This window comes from Macaca mulatta, chromosome 9, assembly GCF_049350105.2.
Source record: "Macaca mulatta isolate MMU2019108-1 chromosome 9, T2T-MMU8v2.0, whole genome shotgun sequence".
In the NCBI taxonomy this organism is placed as follows: Eukaryota; Metazoa; Chordata; class Mammalia; order Primates; family Cercopithecidae; genus Macaca; species Macaca mulatta.
Genome location: NC_133414.1, coordinates 95,246,279 through 95,265,262, shown reverse-complemented (window position 1 = coordinate 95,265,262; position 18,984 = coordinate 95,246,279). Strand labels below are relative to the sequence as shown.

The 18,984-nt window shown below is 35.9% G+C and overlaps 1 protein-coding gene, 1 long non-coding RNA gene and 1 pseudogene across 2 annotated transcripts in view; 2 read left to right on the top strand and 1 right to left on the bottom strand.

Annotated features, from left to right (window-relative positions):
• Positions 1-18,984, bottom strand: part of PCDH15 (protocadherin related 15) — a 990,428-nt gene that overhangs the window by 756,243 nt on the left and 215,201 nt on the right. The gene's annotated exons all lie outside the window — the stretch shown is intronic.
• Positions 1-18,984, top strand: part of LOC144331020 (uncharacterized) — a 172,797-nt gene that overhangs the window by 101,571 nt on the left and 52,242 nt on the right. The gene's annotated exons all lie outside the window — the stretch shown is intronic.
• Positions 12,415-18,025, top strand: LOC114670090 (neurofilament medium polypeptide pseudogene; annotated as a pseudogene).

The following is an 18,984-nucleotide window of genomic DNA, read 5'->3' as shown; positions in this document are numbered from 1 at the left end:
GCAATAAGACTTTTTTTATGTAATTATATCTTTATCTTAATAACAAAAAACACTTAACTTTCATAAAGATTGTTAAGTTCCATCAGATCACTGAATCTGTGATTGGTAAAATTTACAACTTCAGTAACACCAGGTATAAAATGAAGAATCTCTATCTTGGTCAGGTTATAATCAAGACATTATTTTTCTTGTCATAATTACATATACTCTTTTATCATGCATTTTCTTGAGGAAATACATATACACAAACAAAACAGTAGGTGTTCTTATTTTCTTTTCAAACAATAAAATATGAAACATAAATGTACACTAGACATCACCCAATTTAAGAAATAGAACATTACTGGCCAGGTGTGGTGTCTCACTCCTGTAATCACAACACTATGGGAGGCTAAGGCTGGAGGATTGCTTGAGGCCAAGAGTTCAACTAGCATAGGCAATGTAGGGAGGCCTTGTCTCTACAAAAATAAAAATAAAAAATTATAGCTGGTCATGGTGGTGCACACCTCTCGGCAGGAAGATCACATGAGCCCAGGAGTTCAACGTTATAGTAAGCTATGATTGTGCCACTGCACTCTAGTCAACAGAGCAAGACGCTGTTTCCAAAAAAATAAAAAAAAAAATAATGAAAATATTTAATCTAAAGAAAGGAATATACCATGTTTTCCTTTATTTAGCATATTAATAAAAACAATAAAAATACATTTCAGTTACTGGTATTTTAGAATCTTTTGCATATATGGAATCTGAGCTATTTGATCAGGAAAAAAATTTAAAAGAATCTCTTGCATACGTTTTCTTACACTATCCTGAATTTTGTGTTATTACTTGCCATAGTTGATAGATATACTATAATGTATGTACCCCTAAAAATATATAGTTTTTCCTTTTTTAACTTAATGAAAATAAAATTATGCCCTTGATAGATCTGATCAAAAATTCTCATATGAAATATTTTATCCATGCAATTAACAAATTTAATCCAATGGCTATAAAATATAGACTATTATGGCAAACAACTGAGGAATTAGACTGATTCTATAATTTCTTTTATTTACTTGTTCTACTTAGATAATTGTTATTTTCCTCCATTTTATTTTACTAAGTGGAGGGCTGGTTTATGTTACCTTTTCATGGGGAGGTCAAAATTAAAGATATCTCAAGGCAAGACTAGGTGTGGGCCTGTAGACAACACTAAAATGAATCTAAGGAGAGAGATATGCTAATAAGAGATATCACAATTAGCAAATGCTTTTATTTTTGACCTATGGATGGGAAGGGATACATAGAACTGTAGGGTTAATCTATTCCAAACACAAAGAAATTCTAACATACAAACATTCAGTAGATAAGATTATCAGCTCCCAAGTTCTACTAAAAAAAATCATATGCTAATCAACCATATCAGTTGCTTCAATTATAAACCTCATTTGCAAGTCTTAATAGAAAATAAACTGATTTTTTTCTGCTATCAAAGAGGAAATGAGTGAAAATAGACATTCTCTAAAGCATATTCAACACCTGCACAACAAACTTTCAAAGGTACATCTATTTAGCTACCACCATTTACCTGAAGTTAAAATATTACACAAATATCTATTGCCTAAATGGTAGTCTTCATTTTATCATTTAAAACTAAGATTCAACTAAAAGATCAATAGAAAAATATTTGATCTAAAGAAAGAAATAGACCATGTTTTCTTTTATTTAGCATATTAATAAAAACAATAAAGATACACGCATTTCAGAATGGAAAGAAAGGCGTTTCCTTTTAATGCTAGAATGTATCAATGACCTCATTATTATGTACTACATTATTTAAGGTCAGGTGTAGATGCTTAAGCTTGTAATCCCAAAACTTTGGGAAGCTGAGGAGAATTACTTGAGCTCAGAAATTTGAGACCACTCTGGGCAACATAACAAGACCCCATCTCTACAAAAAGTAAAATGATGAAAATAAAATTAGTCATGTGTAGTAGTGCCCACCTGCAGTCCTAGCTACTTGAGAGACTGAGGCAGAAGGATCACTTGGATCCAGGGGTTTGAGGCTGCAAGGCTGCAGTGAGCTATAATCATGCCACTGTACTCAGGCCTAGGTGACAGAGCAAGACCCTGACTTTTTAAAGAAACTGTATTTGCTTCTATTAAATAGGTAACAAACACTCTCAATAGCTTTTTCTCAAAGTTGAGATGCATGGAACAAGTTTTTAACATTTTATCATATTGATAAAATTACCCCCTAAATCTATCAAGGGTAATATATTTATCAAGGGTAACATATTTTCATATCTTCTTTCTTTTGCTCCTTACTGGTTTTCCACTGTATCAACTATTTATTTCTTTTCTGTTTATTCTGTCTCGATTCATGGCTAGTTCTCTTTTCCTATGATATCCTCCTTATAATTTTAGCCCAATTCATCCCTCTAATCTTCCATTCACCATCTCTCTGCTGTGTAGGAAGCTTAACTGTGCTGAGTTCTTTGCTGGACCACTGAAATCAAGTAATAAGTGGATATAAATCGGAATCACGGCTGTAAATAAAAAGAACGTGGCCAAATGTCCATTAGCAATGATAGTCTAGTCATATAAAAAAAGTGGCTATTTTCAATTAATAAAACAAAACAAGGAAGAAAAAGTAAAGACAATGTTAGGAACAATTATAAGAATAAGCATGTAACAAGCAACTGGTAGGTTTACTTCAACCAAATGGTAGGTTTGCTTCCATTACATGAACATTTTACCAAAATGTATATATAATATCTTCCAAGAGCAATATGCAAATACACTTTAATATATAAATTGGCTCAAGAAAGTCATTTTTCTGGGACTCTAGATTTATAGCCTCTTTAAGTCTCTTAAAAACTGCAGATGACCCAAAGAAGTTGGCTGCCCTAAAGGTTTGGCTTAAATAAATCATCCAGTGCACACTTCAAATATAAGCTGAACAACCTTAATTGGAATATCTATCTTGTGAGGTTTTCCAGTTTCTGATTTGGTACTCCCCAAGTAGCAATTTCCTATGAATTACCATTTCCCAACTAAGAGGTACAGAAATTGCCAGTTTCTTTTGGAGATCGAATATTTTTAAACTTGGCCTTTATTAAGGTTTTCAACAAAATTCTAATTAAACTACACTTCATTAATGGCTTACCCCCTACCTTAGAATACGGAGAGCTGTCTTGCAATTATTAAAGCTAACCCTCAAATAGTTGTTAATAACAAGACTAAGAATTATTTTTATTTTTTTAACTTCAAAGTTGTAGGCTAACCAATAGTTAACAAATAATTCACTTACTTTATTGGCATCATCAGTCCTCCTAGCAATACGTCTTTTTTAAAATTTAAAACATGATGAGGGGTGGTGAGGACTGTACAATTACTAGTCACTGTGTTCCCACTCATTGGTACTATTAGCTTAACAGATAAAACCACAGATAAGAGCCTCAATCAACTTCAGCAGATTCCCAGAGGCAAGCTCTTGCTTTTTGCTGATTAGTTTCATTCAATTATGTCTTCTTAATTGTTCATGTGCTAAAGCTCATTAAATGAAAAATAATATTGCTTTCCTGTGGGTAGGGCACTTGAGATTTGAAATATAGCCACTTCATCTCTGCCTCAGAGGCACAAGTAAGTTAATCTGATGGTATCTGGAAAAGCTCAACAGATTTGTGCGGATAGTCCGTCCTGTCCAGGAAGGGACAATAAAATTAATAAAATTGATTGCTAAATCAAGTCAAAAATAAAATCACTCCCAGTATTTTCCTTTAAGGTTAATTTTCAGGAAAATTAGACCCAGTTTTGTAGCATTTGATTATGCTCACCTCTGTAATATGATTTTAATTGTAAAAAGATCAGTTATTGCTGTTCCATTACATATGGGATTTGGGGAAAGTGGAGTAAACTTTTAAATTTTTCTGAAAATAGATTTTGACAGATTAAAAAGTGTGTCACACAATTTTATTTATTTATGAAGTATTCCAGAAATGGAGAAGCTAAGTTTCATTCATTAAAATAGATTCATTGAGTACCTACTATGTTCCAGGCCTTTTGCTACACAATGAGGATACAAAAGGTTTTAACTTCAAGAGGTTTATTAGTCTGGTGGAGTAGAAATAATAATTCAACAATAATCCATCAGCTAATATATACTGGATATTTACTAAGGACCTATAAAGTACTTGGTCGATATGTATCACCTTACTTAATCTTTTTAATGATCTTATAACATAGACCATATCGTATTTTTTATTATAGATGAACTAAGGCTTAGAAAAATTATATTGCTTCCTGATATCACATAACTAGTGAATGCTAAACTTTAGTTTTGAACAAGATATAACTTTGTAGCATGTATTCCTATTTACAGGTACTCCTCAATTTACACAGTTCCTATATGCATAAATTTCAGTTACCATGTTTAGTTAAATTAGACTAGTTACCCAGCAACATAGTTCAAATTTCAGTTACCACAGTATATTAACTGTAAGTAATTACAAACAAAGTACAAATTTTGCTCCTTGCTCTTTTGTCCAAAATCATTATGTAAATAACACGTATGCTTCATGATCAGCGACCATTGGCATCATGTTTTTAAATGTCTGTCAGTGATTGATCGCTACATATCTATTATTCAGTATATGCAGACAAAAAAGTGTGCAGTTATGCTGTCTCTTTGTTTCCCAATGATAAACACACGTGACATTTCTCAAAAGTAAATAATTGAAATAATTCACCAGAAAAGATAAAAGTACAACATAAAGTAAAATTTGAGTCCAGTGAAAATGCAGCTATAGCAAAATCCCTGTGGGAATATTGACACTGCTGCCATCTGCGGGACTTAAGCTTTGCTGCCAGAATAACTTAGCACAGAGGAGCTTATTGACATAAATGAAGAAAGTGGATGTGATTAAAAGGATGAAGATATACCAGGCTATGTGATGCCAGCAAAAACCCAAACACACACACACACACACACACACACACACACAAAGACTTAAAGGAACTTACAGAGATACTTTAAAATATTGAAAGCATCAAAGCATAAAGTGATGAAAGCTGATCCAAATTTAAGACTATGACAATTAGCCAAGGCATAAAATATCGCCCCCTTCATTATAAGCCATCTGAGAAGAAGAAATCAATCACTATTCAAAGTATTTGTAAACATTTTTTAACAAATGAGTAAACTTTCAGTCTTTAACTTCAATGTAATTTAAAGAGGGAATTAGTCAGCAAATGTGAAAGTACAGCAAACAAATGAAAAATAATGATGCAAAAATAATAATATAAGATTTGAGTTGAATGTAAACAGAGTTATAGAAAGAAGGAACTGACTTTAATTCTTTAATTCCCAATGTAAATTCCAGGATGTTAAATGAATATGTTTTATAATTTATTTATTTTCATACACATTTATTAATGACAGTAAAAGAGTTTCTAATATTTTGAAAAGAAATTAAAAGTTATGGAATAATAATATTTATTCTTAATTAAGATAAACTTGCATGATTTCAGCTGAGATCATCATGTTTATCGTCCTTCACTAGCATGTAAAGTGAGAAGTGTGGGTATTAATTTATTATCTGTTTGTTTAAAGTGAATGACACATGATTTAGTGTTCTATCAATAGAAAATTACTTAAGAGGAAATGATATCTTAAATGCTATCATTTAAGATGATATCACTCATTAAGAAATGATATCTTAAAATCAATTTTAAGATAATGCTTCTATTATGTATGTTTCTGTATCGTCTTTCCAAACATAATTATGGAAAAGGCATCCCAACTGGTGATACAATTATTGTCAATAATATAATAGTGATGACAATATATTTGTTGGTCAATTAAAAATAACTACATTAGCTTTGGCAAAACTACATTGTTCACTTACATGATTAAAGATACTTATCAGTGCTCTTGTGATCCTACTTTAAGATATACATTTTCATATTAATTTGTAAATGAAATGTAGGAGTTTTTCATAACCAACAGGTTTAAAGCTTGTGAAGATACGTGCCATACTTTGTCTTTTGTTATTGTTATTGTTTTCTTGAGATAGGATCTCACTCTGTTGACGTGATCTCACCTGTTGGCGTATTATAAGAACTCTTTGTTTATTAACTCATTTGTTAATTTTATTGTTTATCATTTATGTCTATCAATGGAATATAGACTCTAAGAGGGCAGGCATATTTCTGTGTGTTATTCATTGATATTTCAACATCACCAAACAGTGTCTGTCATATAGCAACCATTCTTTTTTTCTTTTTTTTTTTTTGAGACAGAGTCTCGCTCTGTCACCCAGGCTAGAGTGCAGTGGCGTGATCTCGGCTCACTGCAGGTTTTGCCTCCCGGGTTCACACTATTCTCCAGCCTCAGCCTCCCGAGTAGTGGGGACTACAGGTGCCCACCACCATGTCCGACTAATTTTTGTATTTTTAATAGAGACAGGGTTTCACCATGTTAACCAGAATGGTCTTGATCTCCTGACCTTGTGATATGCCCACCTCAGCCTCCCAAAGTGCTGGGATTACAGGCATGAGACACTGTGCCCAGCCCACTCTTTACATAAGAATAAAGAAATATCCCCTTGACATGAAATTCTGTGTATTGGCATTATATATATATACACACATGTATACATACACACACACACACACACACACACACACACACACACACCCCATGACAATGAGTATGTGTCATTATCTTAGTCAGCAGTACGTATTTTCCTAGAAAATGAAAAGACTCCCAATTTGTCTTTTTGAATGACAAAAAGAACTGCTAATCACTTTACCAGTTTGTTTTTTATTTATCTCCAGATTAAAGTGTTATTAAGGATTTTTTTTCTATTTAGTGAAATTTTAAACAATAAAACACTTTTATCTATGTGGTTTTTCATCCATATGACAACAAAGTGTTATCATGCGAATACTATAAGTAGAAAAATATAGGTAGAAAGAACGTAACTGATTTGCTCAAAGTCATATAACTCAGAAGTGACATTTGCCAGACTCCAAAACTTGGTCTGATTTTATCATCCCTCGCTGACTGTCAGATCTGATATATCAGTCCAAAAATTACCTCCTGCTTAAATTAGATGTTTTGGATGACTTTTGTAATTTTCCGGGTTCCATCATTTATTAGCGCCAATATATAAATGGTCACTTAGAATACAGAGATGTGCACATATTCAGGACCAACATTCCAAAAATGGCTTAAATATTTCTGGCAGCCAAATATTATCTCTGGAGAATTCTTCCTCAAGAACATTAGTTAGATGTGCTTTAATAATGGTTGAGCAAAGTAGCAGAATACTAGATGCTGTGTGACTCTGGGAACACCTTATTTCTGGCTCTGATAGAGATCTGTTAAAGACCCTCATCTGTTACAGGCAGAGAGAAGAGCAGAGTAAATTTTCTTTGCCTACCTGAAGGGACTGTTGTAAGAATCTCATGAGTTAAATTGTGTGAAAGCACTTTGCACCCTCTAAATCCATACATTTACATGTGACTTCCCTGTATGACACAAGCTAACAAACAAACTGGAAACAAACAAACAAACAAAAAACCCAAGACACAAAAATAAAATATCTTTCTGTTACCTCATTTGGGAAGGGGTCTAAAACTCAGAAATAATAGTATTTACATGTACATGTAGTTGGTAAACATTCAATGGCATAAAAAGTAAATTGAAAATAATACCATTAGCAGAGGGGAATGTATTTTTACTTAAGCATATATACTCACATATTGGATTTGTCTCTATTTCATCTGTAGAACCTAGCCACTAGCCAAATACCTGAAGCCCCTAGAACCCCAGTGCCTAGTGTGGTACGCAGAAAATAATGGCCTCTTAAATGTCCACTACCTAATTCCAGGAGCCTTGGAATATGTTACCTTACCTGGCAAAAAGGACTTTGCAGATGTGTTTAAAGTTAAGAACCACCAGAAGGAAAAATTGTCCTGAATTATCTGGATAGACCCAATCTAATCACATTAGTTTTAAAAATATTAAACCTTTCTTGGCTGTGGTCAGGGAGAGAAATGTGATTGTAGAAGAATGGCAGGTAAATGTAACATTGCTAGCTTTGAAAACAAAAGGAGTCCAGAAGTCAAGGGATGTGGGTGGCCAGTATAAGCTGGAAAGATCGAGAAAACAGATTCTCCCCTACAGCCTCCAGAAAGTAGCATAGCCTTGCCAATACCTGATTTTAATCCAGTCAGACCCGTGTCAAGCATGTGACTTACAGAAGTATAAGATAATACATTTGTGTTGTTTTAAGGCACTAATTTTGTGATAAATTGCTAAGACAGTAACAGATAACTAATACAGTTAGAAAACAATTTTAAAATACATTTTAAAAAGAACTACAACATGCAATATCTAATGAATAAAACCTTTTTTTAATTTATTTATTATTATTGTACTTTAAGTTGTAGGGTACATGTGCATAACGTGCAGGTTTGTTACATATGTATACTTTATAGGATGAAAAATTAAAATGAAACTTAAAACTTTTCTATATTATATATTTGGGAAATTTGAATTATTTCTTAATATTCTGCTCTCAAAAATATGAAAAAAGTAGCTTGTCTAATTATCATTCACCTGAAAGCAACTGTTTTAAAGCTGTCATTACAGTCTTATAAAAAGTAATATGTCTCAGTCAGTCCTAACTACCCTCAACATGACCCAGTCTTGTCAGAACCCAATTTAGAGCTTCAAGTGTACAGATGCTCCAAGGAATTTTCAATGACAATCAGTGTTCCAAAAAAGCTATGACCTACACTTGAGGCTATCCCAAGGAGAAGCAAATATCATGGCAGCATCTTACATTTGTGAACACAGTGGTAAACATACAGCATACAAAACCATGCATGGGTATTTTCTTCTGTTTTTAACAATGGATAATTAATGTCAAAAGTGATTTTCAAACTATCAATATGTAAGTTAAAATTAAATCCATAAAGCACAGTAAAACAAGCATTTGTTCCATTTTACAATTCATGTTTCCTTGAGAACTTATTTTCTTTCTTTTCTTCCTCTCTGCTCCTGTCCCCTCCCCTCTCTCCCTCCCTTCCTTTCTCCTTTCCTTCCTTCCTTAGACTTCCTTCCTGACTTCTGTTTTTCTTTTTTCAGCTTTATTGAGTTATAACTGACAAGTAAAAATGAACATATTTAAGGTGTGCAACTTGATTTTTGTATATGTATACATTGGGAAATGATCATCATAATCAAGCTAATTAACATATCTGTCATATCCGTACATTAAATATGTTGTACATTAGATATATAGTTACCATGCTGTACAATAGGTGTATGCCACATTTTCCTTATTCATGTATCTGTCCATGGACACTTAAGTTGTATCTATATCATAGTTATTGTAAATAAAGCTGGAATGAAAATTAAAGCAAATATTGATTCAAAATAATTTTATTTCCCTTGAATAAAGACAGAGGTGGGACTGCTGAAGCATTTGGTAGTTCCATTTTTAATTGTTAAAGGAACCTCCATACTGTTTTCCATAATGGCTACACCAATTTACATTCCATCAATATGTCTTCCTTTTTCTCTACTTCTTTCACAAAATTTACATTTTGACATTTGATAGTAGTCATTCAAACAGGAATGTGGTGATACATTTTTGAGGTTTTGATTTGTATTTCCTGATAATTAATGTTGTTAATCTTTCATCTTTCATCTACCTGTTGATCTTTCATCTAGCTGTTCACCATTTGTACATCTTTGGACAAATGCCCATTTTTGTAAATTTATTTTTTGCTATTGAATTTTGTGAACTCCTAATATATTTTGAATATTACCTTTTATCAGATATGCAGTTGCAAATATTTTCTGTAGGCTGTCTTTTCAGTCTGTTGATTGTTTCGTTTACTGTGTAGAACCTTTTTAGTTTGATGCAATTCCACTTCTATAATTCTGTTTTTATTGCCTGTGCTTTTGCTGTTATACTAAAAACATCATTGCCAGAACCAATGTCAAGAATCTTTTTCCTGAAGGTTTTTTTCTAGTAGTTTTATAGTTTCAAGTCGTCTGTTTATGTATTTAATCCATTTTAAGTTAATTTTTATTTTTGTATATGGTATTAAGTAAGAGCTCATCTTCATTTTTCTATATGTGGATATCCAGTTTTCTCAGCACCATTTATTGAAGAAAATACCTTTTCCTCAGTGTGTATTCTTGGTGCCTTTATTGAAGACTGGTTTACTCTAAGTGCATGGATTTATTTCTGGGCTCTGTTTTCTTGCATTGATTTATATGTCTGTTTTTATCCAAATTCCATACTGTTTTGATTAATGTAGATTTGTAAAGTATTTTGAAATCAGAAAGTGTGATGCCTTGTTTTTCTTGCTCAAAATTGGTTTATCTATTTGGAGTTTATTGTGGTTCTATATAAATTTTAGAATTTTTTTTCATATTTCTGTAAAGAATGCCATTGGAATTTTGACAGAGATTGCATGAACCTGGTGATTCCTTTTGGCTAGTACGGCTACTCAAACGATATTAATTATTTCAATGCATAAACATTTATTTTCCATGGATGGATGTTTTTTCATTTATCTATGCTTTAACATTTTTCCTTGATTCCTCCTCCAAGACAGTCAACTGGATGCAGCCAGGAGAAACATCTCCCACTGAGGGACCAGGGCATCAGGAAGACAGGTGTACTCCTAGCAAATCTTCAGAGGGAAGACATTGAGAGCAGATAGAGAGAAGATACAGAAGGTGGGATAAAAGGAGATGAAGCTGGGAACCCTGCATGGGGCTACCACACACCAGGACTCATTCCTGGCTCCCAAAAACTCTTGTGGAAGGGGTGAGTTGAACAGAAAGGAGCAACTCACTTTCACCATAAGCCTCTGGAATCCTAGTAGGAGGAGACTCATCAGCCACCACAGACACTTGAGTTGGCAGAGAAAGTTACTTAGAGAAGTGGTAGGGACAGAACTCCTGCTTCAGCAGAGCCCACAGGGTTTGGTGCAGGAGCATCTATAGTGGAGAATATCCAGGGATGACCATCCCCCTAGGCTCAACTTGCTCTTATAGTAGACGTTAGCTCTAAGGAAAGAGGTGAATATAGACTCTGTAGAGCAGTCTTGCCCATGAGCTGAGACAGGCCCCCTGAGCACCCTTTGGTGTGCTGTCCTCTCTTGGGACCCCAGCCTGCCTGTATCTGCTGGCAGTGCACCCTCCAGGAACCTCAAGGGGGCCTGCCTCATTGTTCCTCCACTGGTGGACCACAACTGACTGACAGAGTGCTCCAGAAGAGCAAACCCTGTGTATACATATAAGACTGCCCATGCCCTCCCCACATATCAGCCTTCCCCATACTGCTTTGCCTGCTGGCACTTGCTGACAGTGATCCCCTACATCTCTTTGCCTGCACATGTGTTTGCAGACAGACCTAGCCTTCCCTTCCCTGACAGTGCACATGTGCACATGCACCATGCCATGCCACTACTGCTGGCTTGAGTGTGCCCCATCACTTCTCACCCTGTTGCACTGCCATTTTTGTTGGAACATTGGAGGGAATATAGTTTGCCAGCTCTGCTACTGCCAGTGCTCCACTCCTGTGCCAAGACTGCTGGCATGAAACTAAGCACAGAAAACAGTGTATCTACTCCCAGCTCTGAGAGGTCACTGCTGTCACCAAGAATGCTCACAGAAGGTGCACACAGTCCTGTGACCACTAGTATCCCACCCCTGTGCTAACACCACCACCAGTACAAATGTGCACACCATTGCTAGCAGGGGCCCCCACCTTCCCAAACCATACTCCCACAGCCACTACTGCAAACACCCATATGGAGGCAGTCATCATCCATGTGGATGGAGGATGCTGTTGGTACATGCAAATGTGGACACATCCCACTACTACTGTCCTACAAAATGCTTTGGCTGGTACCAGCCATTAGAGTGTTGTGACAAGCAGTCTGAGATCACATTGATCCCTCCAGTGAGCAGGTTCCTAAATTTGATGAGTCACAGGTAAAAGCTAGGGTATGATGCCAGTTTCCCAGAGTTAGAGCATGCAATGCAGGAGTGCTGAGCTGAGCCTTGGCCCCCTGAAGTCTTCCACTAACAAAGCCAGGTGACTGAACGCAGCTTATACCACAATCAAACCGTCAAGGTCATAAAATAGAATAAAAGAAAAAAAAAAAAAAATCCAAAGGACAGCAACTTCAAAGATTGAAGGAACATCAGCCCACAAAGATGAGAAAGAACCAGTGCAAGAACTCTGACAACTCAAAGAGCTAGAGTGCCTTCTTTCCTCCAAATGAGCACACTAGCCCTCCAGCAAGAATTCTTAACAAGGTGGAGGTAGCTGAAATGACATAAATAGAATTCAGATTATGGATAGGAATAAAAATCATTTGAGTTTTGGGAGAATGTTGAAGCTAAATCTAAGGAAGGTAAGAGTCACAATATTAAGATACAGAAAATGACAGACAAAGCCGGGCGCGGTGGCTCACGCCTGTAATCCCAGCACTTTGGGAGGCCGAGGCGGGCGGATCACAAGGTCAGGAGATCGAGACCACGGTGAAACCCCGTCTCTACTAAAAAAAAAATACAAAAAATTAGCCGGGCGCGGTTGTGGGCGCCTGTAGTCCCAGCTACTCGGGAGGCTGAGGCAGGAGAATGGCGTGAACCCGGGAGGCGGAGCTTGCAGTGAGCCGAGATCGCGCCACTGCACTCCAGCCTGGGCGACAGAGCGAGACTCCATCTCAAAAAAAAAAAAAAAAAAAAAAAAAAAAAGAAAGTGACAGACAAAAAATGCCAGTATAGAAAATAAAATAAAACATAAATGAAAGGATAGAACTGACAAACACTCTACAAGAATTTCATAATGCAGTTGTATTAAGAGAAGAATACCAAGCTGAGGAACAGAGCTCAAAGACTGGTTTTCTGAAATAAGACAGTCAGACAAGAATAAATTAAAAATAATAAAAAGGAAAGAAGAAAACCTCCAGGAAATATAGGAATATATAAAGAGACCAATATTATGACTCATTGGTGTCCCTGAAAGAGATGAGAAGAAAGAAAGCAACTTGGAAAACATAAATCAGGATATAATCCTTGAGAACTTCCCCAACCTAACCACCAACATTCAAATTCAGAAAATGCAGAGAACCCCCACAAAGTACTTCACAAGAAGATCATCCCCAACATACATAATCATAAGGTTCTGCAAGGTAAAAATGAAAGGAAAAAAAATGTTAAAAGTAGCTAGAGAAAAAGGACAGATCACCTACAAAAGGAAGCCCATCAGAATGACAGCAGACCTCTCAGCAGAAATCCTACATGCCAGAAGAGATTTGGGGCCTATATACAATAACCTAAAGAGAAGAAATTCCAACCAAATAAATTTATATTTGGCTAAACAAAGCTCCGTAAGTGAAGGGAAATATGATCCTTTTCAGAAAAGCAAAGGCTGAGGGATTTTATTTTCACCAGACCTGCCTTACAAGAGCTTCTGGAAGAAGCATTAATATGGACAGGAAAGAACATAACCAGCAACCACACAAACTCACTTAAGAACATAGACCAGGAACACTATAAAGCAACCAAACAAGTCAGTATAATAACTAGACAGCAACAGGATAACAGGATCAAATACACATTAATACTAACTTTAAATGTAAATGAACTAACTTTCCCAATTAAAAGGCACAGAATGTAAGCCAGATAAATAACCAAGATCAAATGGTATGCTGTCTGCAAGAGACCCATCTGACACGCAGTGATGCCAATAAGATCAAAATAAAGGAATGGAAAAAAATCTGCCAAGCAAAGAGAACACAGAAAAAAAGCAATTATTGCAATCCAAATTTCAGATGAAAAAGATTTTAAACCAACACAAATAAGAAATGACAAAGAAGGGCATTATATAATAGAAAAGGGTTAAATTCAACAAGAAGACCTAACTAGCCTAAATATATATGCACCTAACACAGAAACATTCAGATCCATAAACCAAATTCTTAGGGACCTTCAAGGAGACTTAGGCTACCACAAAATAATAAGGCAAAGTTTTGATACCCCCACTGACAGTATTAGATAATTTAAGCAGAAAATTAACCAAAATAATCACAACATGAACTCAACACTGGGCCAAATTGGTCTGCTAAACAGCTACATAACTGTTCACCAAAAAAACAACAGAATGTACATTCTTCTCATGTACACATGACACATATTCTAAAATCGACCACACAATCAAACATAAAGCAATCCTTAGGCAATGCAAAAGAACCGAGATCATACCAACCACTCTCTTGGACAATAGCACAATAAACACAGAATTGAAGAACAAGAAAATCAGTCAAAACCATACAATCACGTGGAATTTAAACAACTTATTCCTGAATGACTTTTGGGTAAATAATGAAATTAAGGCAGAAATCAAGAAGTCTTTTGAAATTAGTGAGAATGAAGATATAATATGCCAGAATCTCTGGGACACAAGACAGTGTTAAGAGGGAAATTCATAGCTCTAAACACCCACATCTAAAAATTAGAAAGACCTCAAATCAACAACCTAATATCACAGTTAAAAAATTACAGAAGAGAAAAACAACAACAAATAACAACAACAAACAAAACACAAAGCTTGCAGAAGACAAAAAATACACCAAATCAGAACGGAACAGAAAGAGACTGAGACATAATACAACATTCAAAAGACCAATGAAGCCAGGAGGTGACTTTTTGACAACATTAATACAATAGGTAGACCACTGGTTATATTAAGAAAGAAGAAAACAGAGAAGATCTAAATAAACAGAATCATAAATGACAAAGGGAATATTACCACTGACCCTACAAAAATACAAATAATCATCAGAGACTACTATGAAATCTTCTATGAACACAATCTAGAAAATCTAGAATAAATGGATAAATTCATACACATATACAATCTTCCAAGCTGAACCAGGAAGAAATTAAATCCCTGAAGATAACTATAACAAATTCTGAAATTGAATCAGTAATTAACAGCCTGCAAACCAAAAACAGCCCTAGACTGGATGAATTCACATCTGAATTCTACCAGATGTACAAAGAAGAGTTGGTGTCATTTCTATTGAAATGGTTCCCCCAAAATTGAGAAGGGACTTCTCCTCAACTCATTCTATGAGGCCAGTATCATCCTGATAACAAAGCCTGGCAGAGACACAATAACAAAAAAGAGAACATTAGGCCAATATACTTGATGAACTTTGATGCAAAAATCCTCAGTAAAATACTACCCAGCTGAACCCAGCACTATATCATGAATCCACCATAATCAATATTCTTTATCCCTGGGATGCAAGGTTTATTCAATGTACAAAAATCAATAATTATGATTTATAAAATAAACAGAACTAAAGACAAAAATCACATGAAAATCTCAATAGATGCAGAAAAGACTTTTGAAAAAATTCAGTATCCCTTCATGTTAAAAACTCTCTACAAATTAGGTATTGAAGGAATATACCTCAAAATAGTAAGAGCCATATATTACAAACCCATTGCCAACACCAGACTGAAGGGGCAAAAGCTGGAAACACCCTCCTTGAAAACCAGCACAAAAAAATGATTCCTCCACTCACCATTTCTCTTCAACACAGTATTGGAAGTCCTAGACAGAGCAATTAGGCAACAGAAAGAAATAAAGGGCATCCAAATAGGAGGAAAGGAAGTCAAAACTAACCCTGTTTGCAAATGAAATGATTCTATATCTAGAAAAGTCCAGTCTCAGCTCAAAAGCTCTGTAAGCTGATAAACAACTTCAGCAAAGTGTCACGGTATAAAAATCAATGTGCAAAAATCACTACCATTGCTATACATCAACAACAGCCAAGCTGAGAGCCAAATCAGTAATACAGTCCCATTTACAATTGCCACAAAAAGAATAAAATACCCAGGAATACAGCTAACCAGAAAGGTGAAATATCTCTACAATGAGAACTACAAAACACTGCTAGAATAAATCAGAGATAGCAGAAATAAATTTAAAAAAAAAAGAAATTCTAAGCTCATGGACAGGAAGATTCAATATGGTTAAAATGAGCATATTGCTCAAAGCAATTTACAGATAAAATGTTATTCCTGGTCGGACGCAGTGGCTCATGCCTGCAATCCCAACACTTTGGGAGGCTGAGGTGGGCGGATCATGAGGTCAGGAGATCGCGACCATCCTGGCTAACACAGTGAAACCCCGTCTCTACTAAAAATACAAAAAATTAGCTGGGAGTGGTGGCGGACACCTGTAGTCCCAGCTACTCGGGAGACTGAGGAAGGAGAATGGTGTGAACCTGGGAGGCAGAGTTTGCAGTGAGCTGAGATCGTGCTGCTGCACTCCAGCCTGAGTGACAGAGTGAGACTCCACCTCAAAAAAAAAAAAAAAAAAAAAAAAAAAAAAAGTTATTCCTATCCAACTAGCAATGACATTCTTCACAGAACTAGAAAAAAAAATCAATTTTAAAATTCATGTGGACTAAAAACCCCCAAAAAATAGCCCAAATAGTCAAGGGAATCTTAAGCACAAAGAACAAAGCTGGAGGCATCATGCCACCTGACTTCAAACTATACTATAGGACTACAGTAACCAAAACAGCATGGTATTGGTACAAAAATATATGCATAGAGCAACAAAATAAAATAGAAAGTCAAAAAAAAAGTCTGTACAGCTACAACCATCAGCTCTTTGAGGAAGCTGACAAAAATAAGTAATGGGGAAAGAACTCCCTATTCAATAAATTGTGTTGAGATAACTGGCTAGCCATATGCAGAAGATTGAAACTGGACCCTTTCCTTACATCATATACATAAATCAATTCAAAATGTGTTAAATACTTAAATGTAAAACCCAAAACTATAAAAGCACTGAAAGACAACATAGGCAATACCATTCTGAACATAAGATCTGACAAAGATTTCATGGAAAATATGCCAAAAGCAATCACAGAAAAAGCAAAAATTGACAAATAGAATAATAAACTAGTCTCCAGTGAAAGCAACTGCACCTGAAGTTAAAGGAGAGAAAGAAGGGGAAAAGGAAGAAGAAGAAGAAGAGAAAGAATATGAGGGCATTAAGTCAGACCAAGCTGAAGAGGGAGGATCTGAGAAGGAAGGCTATAGTGAAAAATAGGAAGGTGTGCAGGAAGAAGGAGAAACAGGAGCTGAAGGTGAAGGACAGGAAGCTGAAGCTAAAGAGGAAAAGAAAGTTGAGAAAAACAGTGAGGAAGTGGTTACTACAGATAAGCTGGTGGCAGACACCAAGGTGGAAAAGCCAGAAAAAAGCAAAGTCTCCTGTGCCAAAATCACCAATGGAAGAGGCAAAGTCAAAAGCAGAAGTGGGGAAAGGTGAACAGAAAGAGAAGAGAAGGAAGTCGAGGAAGCTCCCAAGGAAGAGAAGGTAGAGAAAAAGGAAGGTAAACCAAAGGATGTTCCAGAGAAGAAGAAAGCTGAGACCCTGGTAAAGGAGGAAGCTGTGGAGGAGGCGGCCACCATCACCAAATTGGTAAAGGTGCAGTTGGAGAAAGAGACCAAAGAAGAGGGGAAGCCACAGCAACAGGAGAAGGAGAAAGGGAAAGTAGGAGGAGGTGGGGAATGAGATGGAAGGGAGTGATAAAGTTTCCCAGGAATCCAGGAAGGAAGACATAGCTGTCAATGGGGAGGTAGAAGGAAAAGAGGAGGAGCAGGAGACCAAGGAAAAAGGCAGTGGGAGGGAAGAGGAGTAAGGCATTGTCAGCAATGACCTAGACTTGACCCCAGCAGATGAAAAGAAGGGGGATAATAAAAGTGAGGAGAAAGTGGTAGTAACCAAAACAGTACAAAAAAATCACCAGTGAGGGGGAACATGGTGCTACCAAATACATCACTAAATCTGTAACTGTCACTCAAAAGGTCGAAGAGCGTGAAGAGACCTATGAGGAGAAACTGGTGCCTACTAAAAAGGTAGAAAAAGTGACTTCACATGCCATAGAAAAGGAAGTTACCCAGAGTGACTGAGAGTTGAGTCCATTGCAAAAGTTTAAGCCATATGACAATTTCAAAATGCACGTGACTGGCAGCATCAAAACAGAACAGTTTCTCCCATGGGGGCTCCAGACATTGTATTTTACTTTGTGCAATATGAGGAGACTGCATGTAAGCTCAGTGTGCTCCCCCCTCAGTCTTTGGGGGATTCAAATGCATGATATTGCATGCACCTGGGAAATTTACCAATTCCCTATGCTGTTGGAAGGGGGTCACTTAGGAGGGGGGGATGTCTTGAGATGTACTATGTAAAGTACCAATTGAGCCCAAAACAATAAATAAAACACAGAACTGTCTTAACCTTAAGAAAGCTATATATGAATAATTATGTTTACCTCACTGGTGCATTTAAAATGGACTTTTGTTCATGGGAGAACCTTGTTGACATGGACAGTTTGCAATCTTATGTTGACTGATGTTAAACGCCACAGCAGTACTTGCTCAATAAAGGTCATATTGGAAACATAGTCAAAAAAATAAATAAACTAAAGAGCTTCTGCACAGCAAACGAAACTATCAACAAAGTTACCAGACAACCTAGAGAATGGGAGAAAGTATTTGCAGATTATGTAGCTGACAAAGGTCGATTATCCAGCATCTATAATTAATTTAAACAAATTTACAGGAAAAAAAAAAAAACACTAAAAAGTGTGAAAAGTACATGAACAGACACTTTTAAAAAACAAAAACAAAAACAAAAAAAACTTGCAGCCAAGAAACGTATTTTAAAAAGCTCAACACCACTGATCATTAGAGAAATGCAAATGAAAACCATAATAGATAACATCTCACACCAGTCAGAAAGTGTTTTATTAAAAAGTCAGAAAGTAGCATATGTTGGCCTGGCTGTGGAGAAGAGGGCTCACTTTTACACTGTTGGTGTAATTTAGTTTGGTGGGAGTATGATTTAGTTTGATCATTGTAAGAAGCAG